Raw genomic sequence first — 13,353 nt, forward strand, 5'->3', positions numbered from 1 at the left:
TCCTTACGTGATTGCTCTGAGTCCCTTCTGTTTCTTGGTGAGCTGTATTATGCTCGATAAGTTGGGTGTGGATTCATTTGTATACCCGTGTGTGCATTGGTTTTCTTTTTTTTCTCTTTAATAATAACTTAGGTGGATCACCTGTTTCTGTTTTGCTATCACTGTTCAAAGTAGGCGAGATAAAAACGGAATTTTGGTATCTCCAACTCATTCCGAAAATTATACTAAAGCAACAAAATCTCTAGTCCAGGCTGGCTGAGCCCAGCAAGCCCAATGGGGCTTATGTCTCGGACCTAATGTCACTTCTTTCCCAGTTGTGTTGTGGACTCATCAAGAGAAGGTTTGCCACACATGTTGGGGAGCAGAGAGGTGAAACAAAGATCACCGTGGAATAGTGTGCGTGCGGGTCTTCCGTTCTAGCCAGAGGTCCGGGTGCGTAAGTCCCGTGGGTGATCCTCCCTTGCCTTGGCGGGTGTTTTCCACTGCGCTCGTTTCCATGGACCCCGTTCGGGCACCGGCTCCGAGTGGTGTGCCTGTGATGTTGCTGGTGGGCCCGGGGCTTCTGCTGGGCTTGACTGAGAAGGCGACTGGCTCTCACTCCCCCTGTCTTCCTCTCCCCTATTTGAATGGTCTCCGCGTGCTTGAAGATGAGGTAATTAAATACATCCTTGAAGGGTACAGAAAGCAATAACACTCCTCTCCTTGCCTGATTCTGGGGGAGCGCAATCCCTTAAACGACCAGGTTGGCTTGTCAAATGAGTTATTGTTTTTCAAAATATAGCCTGAACGGCGTCCTTTATAATTAAGGCTTCTGGCTTTCAGTTTAAAGTGATATTTGCCAGTAAAAGCCTGCCAAAAAATAAATAAATAAAAGCAGGCTTACCGTTAAATATTGATTTAAGCTCGGAAACTGGCTCCAAATTTTGTTATACCAGTCTTGATCTCCGTGGCCTCTGGGCATCTGTTTCAATTTGGTCAAATTGAAATGGGGAGGGACAGTGCCAGGCTAACAGCAAGGTGATCCAATATAGTAGGATGAGTTGTATTTGATGAAAAAGAGCCAAGCAGAGTCTTCTGCAAGATCCTGGGGACAGGTGAACTGAGCTCAGATAAAATAAGAGCTGATGGGCATCTTAACTCATCCCATGGGCTAACCTGAGCCAGTGATGAATTTTCTGAAATGTAAAAAATGTGGAGTACCCTTTGGTCAGGGAGGAGCAGTATGTGTTTTTTTTGTTTTTTGGTGTTGTTTTGCCTGTCTGCATATCCTGCTAAACGCAGGCTTCTCCTCCAACTGGGCACTTTCCTCATGATCCTTTCATGTCACTGGCAGGGATGTTCAAAAGCCCAAACACAAAACTTTTTCCTCTGAACTGAATTTCTCACTCCCTAACTGGGTTTTTTTTCTCCTATCCAGGAAAAAGGTAAGGTTCTCAGAAGAATCTTTTCCTCAGGAATGTATTTACTCAAGATTTGTTATTATCCACCTCCGTCTCTGAAAAGTGAAGGCAAACAGGAAACAAACTGAGGGTTGCTGGAGTGGGGGGTGGGGTGGGAGGGATGGGGTGACTGGGTGATAGACACTGGGGAGGGTATGTGCTCTGGTAAGCGCTGTGAATTGTGCAAGACTGTTGAATCTCAGATCTGTACCTCTGAAACAAATAATGCAATATATGTTAAGAAAAAAAAGAAGAAGAAGAAGAAGAAGGTAGCAGGAGGGGAAGAATGAAGGGGGGGAAATCGGAGGGGTAGACGAACCATGAGAGACGATGGACTCGGAAAAACAAACTGAGGGTTCTAGAGGGGAGGGGGGTGGGAGGATGGGTTAACCTGGTGAGGGGTATTGAGGAGGGCACGTTCTGCATGGAGCACTGGGTGTTATGCACAAACAATGAATCATGGAACACGACATCTAAAACTAATGATGTAATGTATGGGGATTAACATAACAATAGAAAAAAAATTCCTGAAAAAAGGGACTTTTGATGAAACTGAGCTCCATGGGTGCAAAGTGCCTGAGATCCATTCGTTTTGACAACCTCGGTTATCCTGGTGCCTCTCATCATCTGTGAAGTTAACAAGGGCTGATAAGACATGATGAGGCAGGGTACTGGTTTGTATTTCCAGCCTCATAAATATTTCACAATACCATTTTCTTACAATCAGATACATTAGTTTGCCAAGTGTGGATGCTGCTGGATGTTCACTCAGCGCCAGTGTTGAACAAAAGCCTCGCTTTGAAACCAGCACATCTAGGGCCTTGAGTGCACAGCGCTTGCCACTGTACCTGGCTTTCAAATGCGTGTTCTAATTCGGGTGAGACAGTTGGTATTTGACCTCTGGAAACTGCTGCTGTCTACCTTGAAAAATATATTGTTATGCTCTACAGGCAAAAAATCATCCATCTTAGCCAGTTTCTCATATTCTTTCTCCTTCTCCAGCCCTGAGATGCCCTTGCGTTTCTTTGTACTTCACACTGTGGACAGTAGAATCAGGAGCCAAAGGGTGAATTTAATTTGGAACAGACCTCTGTCTTGATAGAACCGCCTTTACTCAGGCTCCAGCACAGCAACCTGCAATTTCCTGAGGCCGAGCCTCAGCCGGGGCTCTCACAGGCTCTCAAAATTAAGTCCAGACTCAGCACCTCTCAGAGCTCACCCAACTCCCACCAACAACACCGAGTGAGTGGCGTGGACGCCCGAGTCAGCCGAGTAGCAACGGTTTTCTCCCTGATGTAATCAAACGGAGTGCACGGATATCACTTGATTAACAGCTGCGGTATTAATTTCCCTTTTTGGTTGCTTGACTCACAGCGAGAATCATGTCAAGGCAGCAGAGAAGCAATTAAATTGATTTTAATCTTTGTCAGAGAAGATAACATGCCTCTTTCTCTTCTCATTTAAATAATTAAAGTTTCAGTAGGTATTATTTCTGGCTTTAAAGAAATTGGTATCTTAATGTAATAGAATCCTTGTAATTATATACTTAATGGTTCTTAATAAGTTAATCATGGTTTTTCATTTAAAATGTATTTTTTACTTATTAAATTTTTTGTTATAGTATCTTTGCTTTTAAGGAGAGGGGGGAAACACAAAGAGCGATAGATATAAAACAGTTCTGTCATTTCTCATTATTAATTCTTTCAACAGCTATCTCCTCCTCCTTTTGTGGTGTGTTGGACTTAAGTTTGAAGTAATATTTTTACATTTCAGTGCATTTAAAAGAAGCCCACTTCTTTTAATGACAACATATTTAATTTTAATGACGATGGAGTTTTTGGCTTCTGTGAAAATTTCCTTATAGGAGATCCTATGTATTTCAATTGTGTGGAGCGCCTTGAAACTTAAAATTTCATTAAGGTCTTAGAGAAATGTTGAAAAAATATTGCAAGTGGTTTCATTCCTCTTTAGTATTCAGTCAAACATTATACGGTTACTTTATTCCTCACCCCAATATTGTGAAATGTAAATGTTTCAGAGCAAAGAAAATAGGGGTAGAATTCACAGATCGAGTGGCCCTCCTAATTAGATGCTACGTTTTAGCTGTAATGCATGTGTAGCCCCCAGGATATTGAGCATTACATAATTTAACTGTCATCAACCCCCATCACTACCACTGGGATGAGTGACTTCTGAAACAGAGGAAGTGTTATCCCAGAGAGAGAAGAGTTCTCAGTTCAGACCCCAATCAAGAAATGAACGTTTCACCAAAAGGTTAAAGAAATGCCTCCTCTTTCAGGATGGTGAACACTGATCAAGAAGAGAGAGACCATGGGCCCTGGACCAGAAGCATCGAGTTTAGGGAGAGGCAAAGACAGCATCCTAGAGCTGGCCCCTTTACCCAGAGTTTTGGAGGGATGCATTCTTCTGTAGAAATTAACTGATGAAGACTGAGTTCTTCACTTGGTATTTTGAAAGAGAGCTTCTACAAGCTTATATACTATAAATTGCCAAATGTTGCTGCTTCTAGGGGGACAGAGTACAAAAGGTACCTCTTCTTCCTGGTATGGCTAGCACAGAACAGTCTGGATTTCAGCCCTTACTCCTACCACTCCCCCACTCCCACCAAGCTGGGTGCTTCTTTGCAGTGCACAATCTGCACAACTGTACTTGCTTTGAAAACATGCATAAGCAACACCTAACAGCTTCTGAAACAAACTCTAAAGCAAGGAGTGAATATATTAATGCCGATGGCAAAGAAGATGAGCAGTATGGGCAGACAGAAGTATCACAGAGACTGCAAAAAGAATGCTCTAGACCAGCTCATAGTAGACATTTCTTGGTCATGCTGATTAAGAATTATCACTAGTTTCTTAGGACTTGGAAACTTGGAAACGCACTGAATGTCCTTTCTAGTTTGTTATAGCGTGTATGTATGTGGTTCCTGTTACAGAGTATATCTTCAGTCATTCCTATTTAATCTTGAAGCTGTTAATCCCTATATGACTGTTACATTGAAGATTCTAAAGCTCAGAATATTCAAAACCAGCATTCCTTAGAGTGAAAGGGTGTTTATGCAAACATTGACACATGGAAGGGAGTTAGGGGGGAAAGGGAAGGCAAGTGTCATTCCAGGCAGAAGAAATCAGTTAGGCAAGAGTATGGAGGTGCATTAAGAGTATGGATTCTTTCAGGAAGTGTTTTGCACCTGATTAAATCTGGGTGTCCCTAGAGATACTGAGTTGATTACAGCACATTCCCTGCCCCGGAGGAGCTAGAAGTATTTTGACATCTACCCTATTTGATCCTCACACAAATTCCATAAATTGAGTAGCAAAGATTTTATCAACTGAAAATCACTGGGGAAGAAATTGGAGCCTAAAAAAGTACACAACACTTAAGGTTACACAGCTAATTCTAGGTAAGCTGGGACTGAAACCCAGCCTCCCAGTGGCCAGTGTGGGTCTTTCAACTAGATCATAAGAGGGGGATAGCTTTTTCCTCCCTCCTTCGGGTAGGGCAGCAGACGTTTTCTAAAAAGCATTGTGATTATGATTATCATTATGATTTATCAGTTAGACGTGGAGGAAGAGAGTATAATCAGGTCTATTCACTTCTCTTTGCTAGTAGTGATAAACGTAAAAAAAAATCTCAATAAGGTGAGTTAGCAAGAATGAAATGCAATGAAAAGTGTATTTGTGAACAGAATAAAGTTGACTAAAGGAATCCTGAATATTGCATATCTTTGAGGCAGTTCATTTAAAAGTAAAGAGTTAAAAATTAACTGTACACTGACATGTTGAGCACTGAATAATGTATAGAATTGTTGAATCAATATATTGTACACCTGGTACTAATATAACACTGTATGTTAACTATACTGGAATTAAAATGAAGAAATTGGGTGCCTGGGTGGCTCAGTCGGTTAAGCGCCTGCCTTTGGCTTGGGTCATGATCCCAGGGTCCTGGGATCGAGTCCCACATCAGGCTCCCTGCTCAGCGGGGAGTCTGCTTCTCCCTCTCTCTCTGCCTCCCCCCCCTTGTGTTCTCTCTCTCTCTCTCTCTCAAATAAGTAAATAAAATATTTAAAAAAACTTAATAACGAAAAAATGAATTCATCCTGCCAAATGAATCTCCTACAAACAAACATATCTCCTCCAGGAACAGTGACCACAAGGGATATTTTTAATGGGACACTACCCTTGTTCAGGGATCTGTCTTATTTACTCTTTTGCCCCCAGTCCCTAGCATAATGTCTGGGCTAGAGAATTCATTCATTCATTCAACAGATATTTATTGAGCACCTACTATATGGCATGTTCCTATTCTAGGAACTTGGGATACAGCAGTGAACAAAATAGATAACTAATGGATACACTAATAGAGCTTTTATTCCAGTGCAATAATTTAGTATTTATACAAGTAAATAAACAACCAAGATGTGTTATGAGGAAAATCAAACAAGTAATGTGATAATGACTAGATGTGATTCAGATGGGTGTCAGGGGGGCCTCTTTGAGGAAGTAATATTTGAACTGATATCTGAATATCAAGATTCAAATCTAAGAAAAGGCTTAATGTGTCTACGAGATGGAAGGAAGGACAGTGTGACTTGAGGCGAATGGGCAAGAAGAGGGAAGGGCTGTGGGGATGAACAGGAGGAATTCAGAGGTGGTCATGTCAAAGAGGGGGCTGAGGGAGGTCGGCAATGTCAAAAGCTGATCCATGCTGCTGAGTTGTTGAAAACACCGTGCTACAAAGTTTCTTTAAAACTTCATCAACATTAAAAATGTTTGTGATCCAAAGGACAACATCAAGAAAGTGAAAAGAGAGTCTAATGGGAAAAACTATTGGCAAATCATATATCCAATAAGGGACTTATATCCAGAGTATATAAAGAATGCTTACAACTCAATGATAAAAGGACAAATAACCCAATTAAAAAATAGGCAAAGGATCTCTATAGGCATTTCTCCAAGAAAAATATACAAATGACCAATAAGCAAGTGAAAAGATGGTTGGCATCATTAATCATCAGAGAAATGTAAATCAGAATCGTGAAATAGCCCTTCATATCTATTAGGATGGCTCAAATAAAAAAAGTCAGATAATAACAAGTGTCTGCAAGAATGTTGAAAAAATCGGTATCCTCATAAACTTCTGAGAATGTAAGTGGGAACATTAAATGGTACAGCCACTTTGATAAACAGTCTGGCAGTTCTTCAAATGATGAAACCTAGAGTTACCATATAGCTTAACAATTTTATTCCTAGGTATATAGCCAAAAGAAATGAAAGCATATGTCCACATAAAAACTTGCACACAAATGATTATGGTGGCTTTATTTATAATAGCCAAAAGGTAGAAACAACTCAAATGTACAGTTTATCCAACTGACAAATGAATAAACAAAATGTGGTATATTCATACAATGGAATTTAATTTCGCCATAAAAAAGAACAACGCACTGACATGCTACAACATGAATGAACCTTGAAAATATGATAAGTGAAAGACGACAGTCATGAAAGACCACAGAGTATATGATTCTATTCATATTAAATTTCCAGAACAGGGAAGTCTGTAGAAACTGAAAGTAGATAAGTAGTTGCCTAGAGGACGGGAGAATGGGAAGATACAAGAGTGATAGCTAAAGGGTACAGGATTTCTTTTTGAGGTGATGCAAGTGTTCTAAAACTCACAGTGGTGATGGCTGCACTTATCTGTGAATATACTAAAAACCATTGAATTATGGGCACTTGAAGTGGGTGAAAAACAAACAACAACCCAAAGGCCTAATGATACACTTCACACTCACTGAAAGTTTCAGGCTCTTCAGATAAAATTTACTAGTCCAGATTAGAATATTTTTGTGCCCAGGGGAGAATTATCAATGAAGCTATTCTTAGAACACAAAGCTTTCCTTCCTAAAATACTGGAAAGGAGCAACACCTTGAACACCACAGGAAACCCATAAATATCCAATTTGCACCACGGCATGATTAAAGCAGCTTGCTTCTTCCACTCATTAGCAACACTCAAAAATATATTCTAGCTTTTTGCCTGCTAAAAGGATATTTACATTTCCTCTTTGCATGGACTACATAAACCCTGTTTATTCCCACAGTTTCTCTGCAGCTCTGGTCCACTTGAACTGTGCTTGGAAAGCAAGCAGAGAGAACTGTTCTGGGACGAACATAGTGGTGGAAAGTGCAAGTGCTGTATGAGAATTCATTTAAATTAATGTGTTTGGAATCATGGATTTCTAAGTGAGTTGGATTTGGAAGCTATTGCAGTTTTCTAGAGGATAGGAAATCAGCCATTGTATTCTACCATGAGTAGCATACCCTTTATCCTGCAGGTGATAATTGCTTGCAGTGGCAAATTTTAGGACCTTTAAGATAGGAAAAATTTAGTCATTTTTGTACTCTCTACAAGTTGGTGCTTTTGTACATGATATGTGTTCAGTAAAATTTTTAATTGAATTTGAATGAATGGATCACTAGGGTTTGAAAATAAGATTAGGAAATTTTTTCAGTGATTGAAACTATTAAACATACGATGGATGGTTTAGCCATAGTAGGTCTGACTCACCCTGGGAGCTAGCTTATAAATATAATGCTATTGGAGCCAGGGAATATCCAACTGCTAATCAGGAAGCCACGGTAGTGATGGTGCTATAAAAGGAAATGGAAAGTGAAATGGAAATTTAACCCAGCCTAGGACAGTAAGATGCTGCATCTGGTAGACACAAGCATTCAGTTCAATGGACTGAGACTCTCTGTGGCAAAAGAGTTCACCAGGCTTTGCCACAGTTTACATGAGTTATCTAATTTTCTCTTTTATTATGAGACAAGGTTCTCAGGAATTGGAGTACATGGGATTGTGTATTTGCCAGTCAGAGGAATCAAACTTGCCTCTCCCCTTTCTCTTGCCTCAGTGTTGGCCAATAACAAGGCACTGCCCGTGTATGTGAAGCCGAGTCTGAAAAAACCTTTTGGCTTCCCTTTGGAAAAAAAAATATAATAGCAATTCCCATCAGTTTCTCCCTAACCTTCTCTCTTTTCTGCTATCTAGCAGAGCAGGGCCTGTTTTCTCATCTTCCCTCTGTCAATTCAGGTTATTTGGATGACTCTGAACTACCCAAATATCCTAAATGCGTTTCTGAATATAGGAGATGTGGTTTGAAATCCTAGGTGTAGGATACTGACGCCATCTTTACCCACATATGGCTCTTAGCACTTTACAGCTCAATTTTCCACTTAAAAGGGTGCCACTTTTAAACTAGCAAATACAGCAAGTGACTAATTAGCCAAATTAATGAGGGCTTGTTTACTTGAAGTCCCCAGTGCCCTCGGAACTTGGGATGTTTCATTATTACAATCTGCAAGTGGTTTCCTCCAATTAATTTTTAACATACGGCTCTTGCCTCTTCTCAGTAATATGTAATATCCTAATACTTCAGAGGGGCTTGCAAGCATTAACTCATTATTCCTCATAGGGGACTACTGGAAAACTGAGACAAAAAGGAATCACAGTTCTTTTTTGTCAACACTGCTTTTTGGCATACTTTATTACAAATTCTAGTCTATAGGTCTAAAGCAAAATTGGTAAAGAGCAATTATTAAGGCCCATTCTGAGAAAAGGATAGAAAGGAAGAAACATATGTAAATATGAAAGAAATTTCTCTTTGCCATAGAATAAATATATATAACCTAAGAAAAGTCATTCCTCTTACAGTCCCTTGTCTTCTAATTGGAGATAAACTCAAATTTAATTGGGCACATGGAAGTATGTATCTGGATGCACATTCAAAAGTGATGTATACATCTAGTACTATACAGAAAGAAATGAGATAAACATCTAGAGCACATTCAGAAGTAAGTTGTGCATCTAGAGTATTTACAGAAGTGAGGTCTGCACCTAGAAGACATTCAGAAGTAAGATGCATGAATGATGTAACAGAAACAGTGAAGTAGGAAGCTCTAAGAATTGGTCCCTCCACTGAAGCAGCCATTAAGCTGGTAAAAAACAGATAGAATTATGTTTTTCAGAACTCCAGAATCTAATAAAAAAAAAAAAAAAAAACCTTACAACAACTGGGGGAAAGCTTAAAGAAGAAAGAGATTGCTAAATTTCAGCATTTAGGGAAATCTCTGTCAGATCACTGACTGCTGACAATGAAAGACTTTAGGGAATCGCACATAACAAAGAATACAGTCTTTGCAAAAAAAAAAAAAAAAAAGTTTGGGAAAAGTCACTTAGCAAATGGATGACTGAAACCCTCAACAATCAATAACAGCAAACCCCAAAGGGGGAGTGAATCTGATTTCCATAGTTACCACATTGTAATGTCAAAATGTCAACAAAATCTTCAACAAAAATTACAAGGCATACAAAGACACAGGACCGTATAGCTATTAACAGGAAAAAATAAATTGACAGAAGACAGCTCTGAGCCAGCTCAGACATTAGACTTACTAGACAAAATCTAAACATCTAAATGAAATTATGGATAAAGAACTAAAGGAAACTAACAAAACAATGAAAAAATAAAGAATATCAATGAAGACATAGACATTATAAAAAGAAACCAAATAGAAATTCTGAAGCTGAAAAGTACAAGAGCTGAAATGTAAAATTTTCTAGAGAGATTCAGCAGTAGATCTGAGCAGGCAAAAGAAGAAGCAACAAACGTAAGGATAGGATAATTGAAATTGAGTCTTAGGGCAGAAAGAGAAAAAAGAATGGTGGAAAATGAACACAACCTAAAGGATTTGTGGGACTCTATCAGCTCTACTAACATAAACATTATGGGAATTGCAGAGAGTGAAGAGAGAGAGAAAGGGGCAGAAGTAATATTGAAGAAATAATGGCTGAAAACTTCCCAAATTAGATGAAAGACATGAATCTACACATCCAAGAATTTCAATAAACCTCAAGTAAGATGAACTCCAAAGAAATCCACATGAAGACATCTTATTACCAAACTATCAAAAGCTAAACACAGAGAATCTTGAGAGCAGCAAGATAAAAGCAATTCATCACACACAAATGATAACTTAATAAAGTTAACAGCTGACTTCACATCAGAAGAACATGGAGGGCAGAAGGCTGTGAGTGACATGTTTAAAGTGCTGATAACAACAACAACAAAAAGCCAACCAAGAATTCTATATCAGGAAAAACTGCTCCTCAAAATTGAAAAAGAAATTAAGACATTTCCCAATAAACAAAAGCTGAAAGAGCTCATTGCTAATGGCATACACTGTAAGAAATGCTAAGCAGGGTCCTTCAGGCTGAATGAAAGGGAACTACACAGTGAGTTGAAGCCATGCGAAGAAATGAAAAACTTTGGTAAAAGTAACTCATATAGGTAAATATAAAAGCCAGTATTATATTTTTGTCTTGTAACTTTCAATTTTCCCATATGATTTAAGATGTTCATTATAAATCTATGTTAATGGACACACAGTATATAAATATTTCATTTGTGACAATAAGAGCATAAGGGGAGAGAAATAAAGGAGCAGAGTTTTTGTATGCTATTAAAGCTTAGTTGGTATCCATCTAAACTAGGTTGTTATAGATTTAGTCTGTTAATTATAATCCCCATGATAATCACTAAAAAATAACTTAAAAGTATACAGGAGAGGAAATGAGTAGGGAATCCAAATGGCACACTCGAAGAAAAAATGAATCAACCACAAAAGAAGGCAGTGTCAGAGGAACTAAAGAACAAAAAGGATATAACACATAAAGCAAACAAATGGCAAAATAGCAGAAGTAGTCCTTTCTTCTCAGCAATCACTTTAACGTAAATGGATTAAATTTACCAGTTAAAAGACAGACTATCAGAATAGATTAAAAATTGTTCAACTATATTCTGCCTACAACAAAAGGTAGTAGTGAGGTGTGCATCTAAAGCACATTCAGAAGTGAGGTGCACATGTAGAACATGTATAGAACGAAGGTCGATCTTTAGAGCCTGTGCAGAAGTGAAGTGAGGATCTCCAGCCCATTCAGAAGGGAGATATTGATGTCATTGATTAAATTCTAATTTATTCAAGATTATATTTCCATTTTTACTTAAAACTTAAAAAAATTGATTCTGTCTTTGTATTTTGACAAATGACACCTCATATATTTTGGTATTGAGTTTGGAGTGAGTTTTTTAAAAAGAAAAGGGAAAGAGTTTTTTTTTTTTAATCACCAAACTACAAGGTAGTAGTTCTAAAACATGGCAACAACAAGGTTAGGATAATTTGCATTTGAGTCAATGGCGATTTCATGAAAAGGAAGATATGGCATCTTAAAATTTGTGAAAACACTCAGAGCAGGAGAAAAAAATCAGCATCTGTACAAACCAGTTACTCACTTAGAATGTAGAGACAATGAGTTTTGAGGTTGTGTTTGATGAAAGAGAGCCTGGTTGGTTGACTTGGTGAGGAGAAAGAGAATATTCCAGGTGCAGGGAGGAGGTAAAATGAGTGTTGAACAGAAAGTGGCTTTGGAGGCTAGGAAAACAAAGGAAACAATAGAGTCCAGTCCTTCCTTGTAGCAAGTGATAAATGCAGGTTCTTAGGAAAAGAAACAATAATTTCACCCTTAAATGTGTGGAGTTATACTTGACACTGAGGAAGATAATAATGGATTGTTAGTGGCCTCACACCTTTCTCTCCTTCAACCACTGGATGTATTATTTTCTTAAGATGTTTTCTTCTCAAAACACTCTGATGACTGACTTTCCATTGATAAGAATATAAAATTCAAACTTCTTGGCTTGTATTCAAGGCCTCCCACAATCTGGTTCTTATCCGCCTTTTCACCCTTCTATTTTTTTAGTCTTCCAACTTCTCAGGTGGTAGGTTGGCTAGAAGACCAGCTTATACCTATTTTTGATAAATTCACTTTTCTAAAAGACTAGGTATTTGGATATTATGATTATTTGAAGACAGAGATAACCTAAGACTATTCTGAGCCTTTCCCATCCCCTCATCTATAAAGAAAGGGTTTTGGCTTTGCCTGTAGTTTCTTTGCCTTTCTTGCCTCCTGAGGCATGTTCTGCTATCGCCAGGCCAGATTTATGGGGATTCATGATGCAAAATGAGAAAGGTTGGAAAGGTAGAACAACCAGAGCGTTCAGACTAGATGTGGAGGAGGAGGTATTTTTAGAGAGTGTTGAGGAGAGTGGCACGAGAAGTGTTCCAGGGTATGAAAAAAAATAAATGGGAGAAGAAATTAAAGTTTTAAGGAACACAACTATGAATTGTAATTCTTCAAATGTAATCCAAAGAGACTGAGTGATTTCAAAATCACTGTTGTTGAACAGTGTTTTGCTGAGTGTGTACTGTTGAGACTGAATCACATTGCTCCTGACTTCAATAGGCTTACATGTATGACAGTCAAGTTCTGGAAACTAAGCGGATATTAGGTGGAATTTGGATTAAAGGCACTAGTCTTTTTCCAGTCCTATTTCTGAGACTCAGATTTTTGTTTCATTTACAGTTCTTTTGAAGTCATCTTTCTTTTTTTTTTTTTTTAAAGATTTTATTTATTTATTCATGAGAGACAGAGAGAGAGAAGCAGAGGGAGAAGCAGGCTCCCAAGGAGCAGGGAGCCCGATGTGGGACTCGATCCCAGGACCCTGGGATCATGACCTGAGCCGAAGGCAGACGCTTAACCATCTGAGCCGCCCAGGTGCCCGAAGTCATCTTTCAAGACTTAGCTCTAACATGACCTTCTTTGTGAAAGCTTTTCCTGATATACTTCATTTCCCTAATGGGATGGACTCTATCCTTCGGGTCTTACTTCTCCTTTGGATAGATTTCTCTCATTTCACCTATGACACTAAATTTATTTGTCTGTCTTGCCAGCTGACTGTGAGTTCTTTGAGGGCAGACACTATCTTTGT

At 38.8% G+C, this 13,353-nt stretch overlaps 1 long non-coding RNA gene across 1 annotated transcript in view; it reads left to right on the forward strand.

The window, feature by feature from the left end:
- LOC145721325 (uncharacterized) overlaps positions 1–5,473 on the forward strand; it is a 60,382-nt gene extending 54,909 nt beyond the window's left edge. The window contains exon 4 of the long non-coding RNA XR_014145004.1: positions 2,442–5,473. This is a non-coding gene — a long non-coding RNA (uncharacterized LOC145721325). The remainder of the gene's footprint in view (positions 1–2,441) is intronic.
- Positions 5,474–13,353: the final 7,880 nt, after the last annotated feature.

The sequence above is a fragment of the Leptonychotes weddellii genome, chromosome 4 (genome assembly GCF_054177405.1).
Source record: "Leptonychotes weddellii isolate Sample4059 chromosome 4, ASM5417740v2, whole genome shotgun sequence".
In the NCBI taxonomy this organism is placed as follows: Eukaryota; Metazoa; Chordata; class Mammalia; order Carnivora; family Phocidae; genus Leptonychotes; species Leptonychotes weddellii.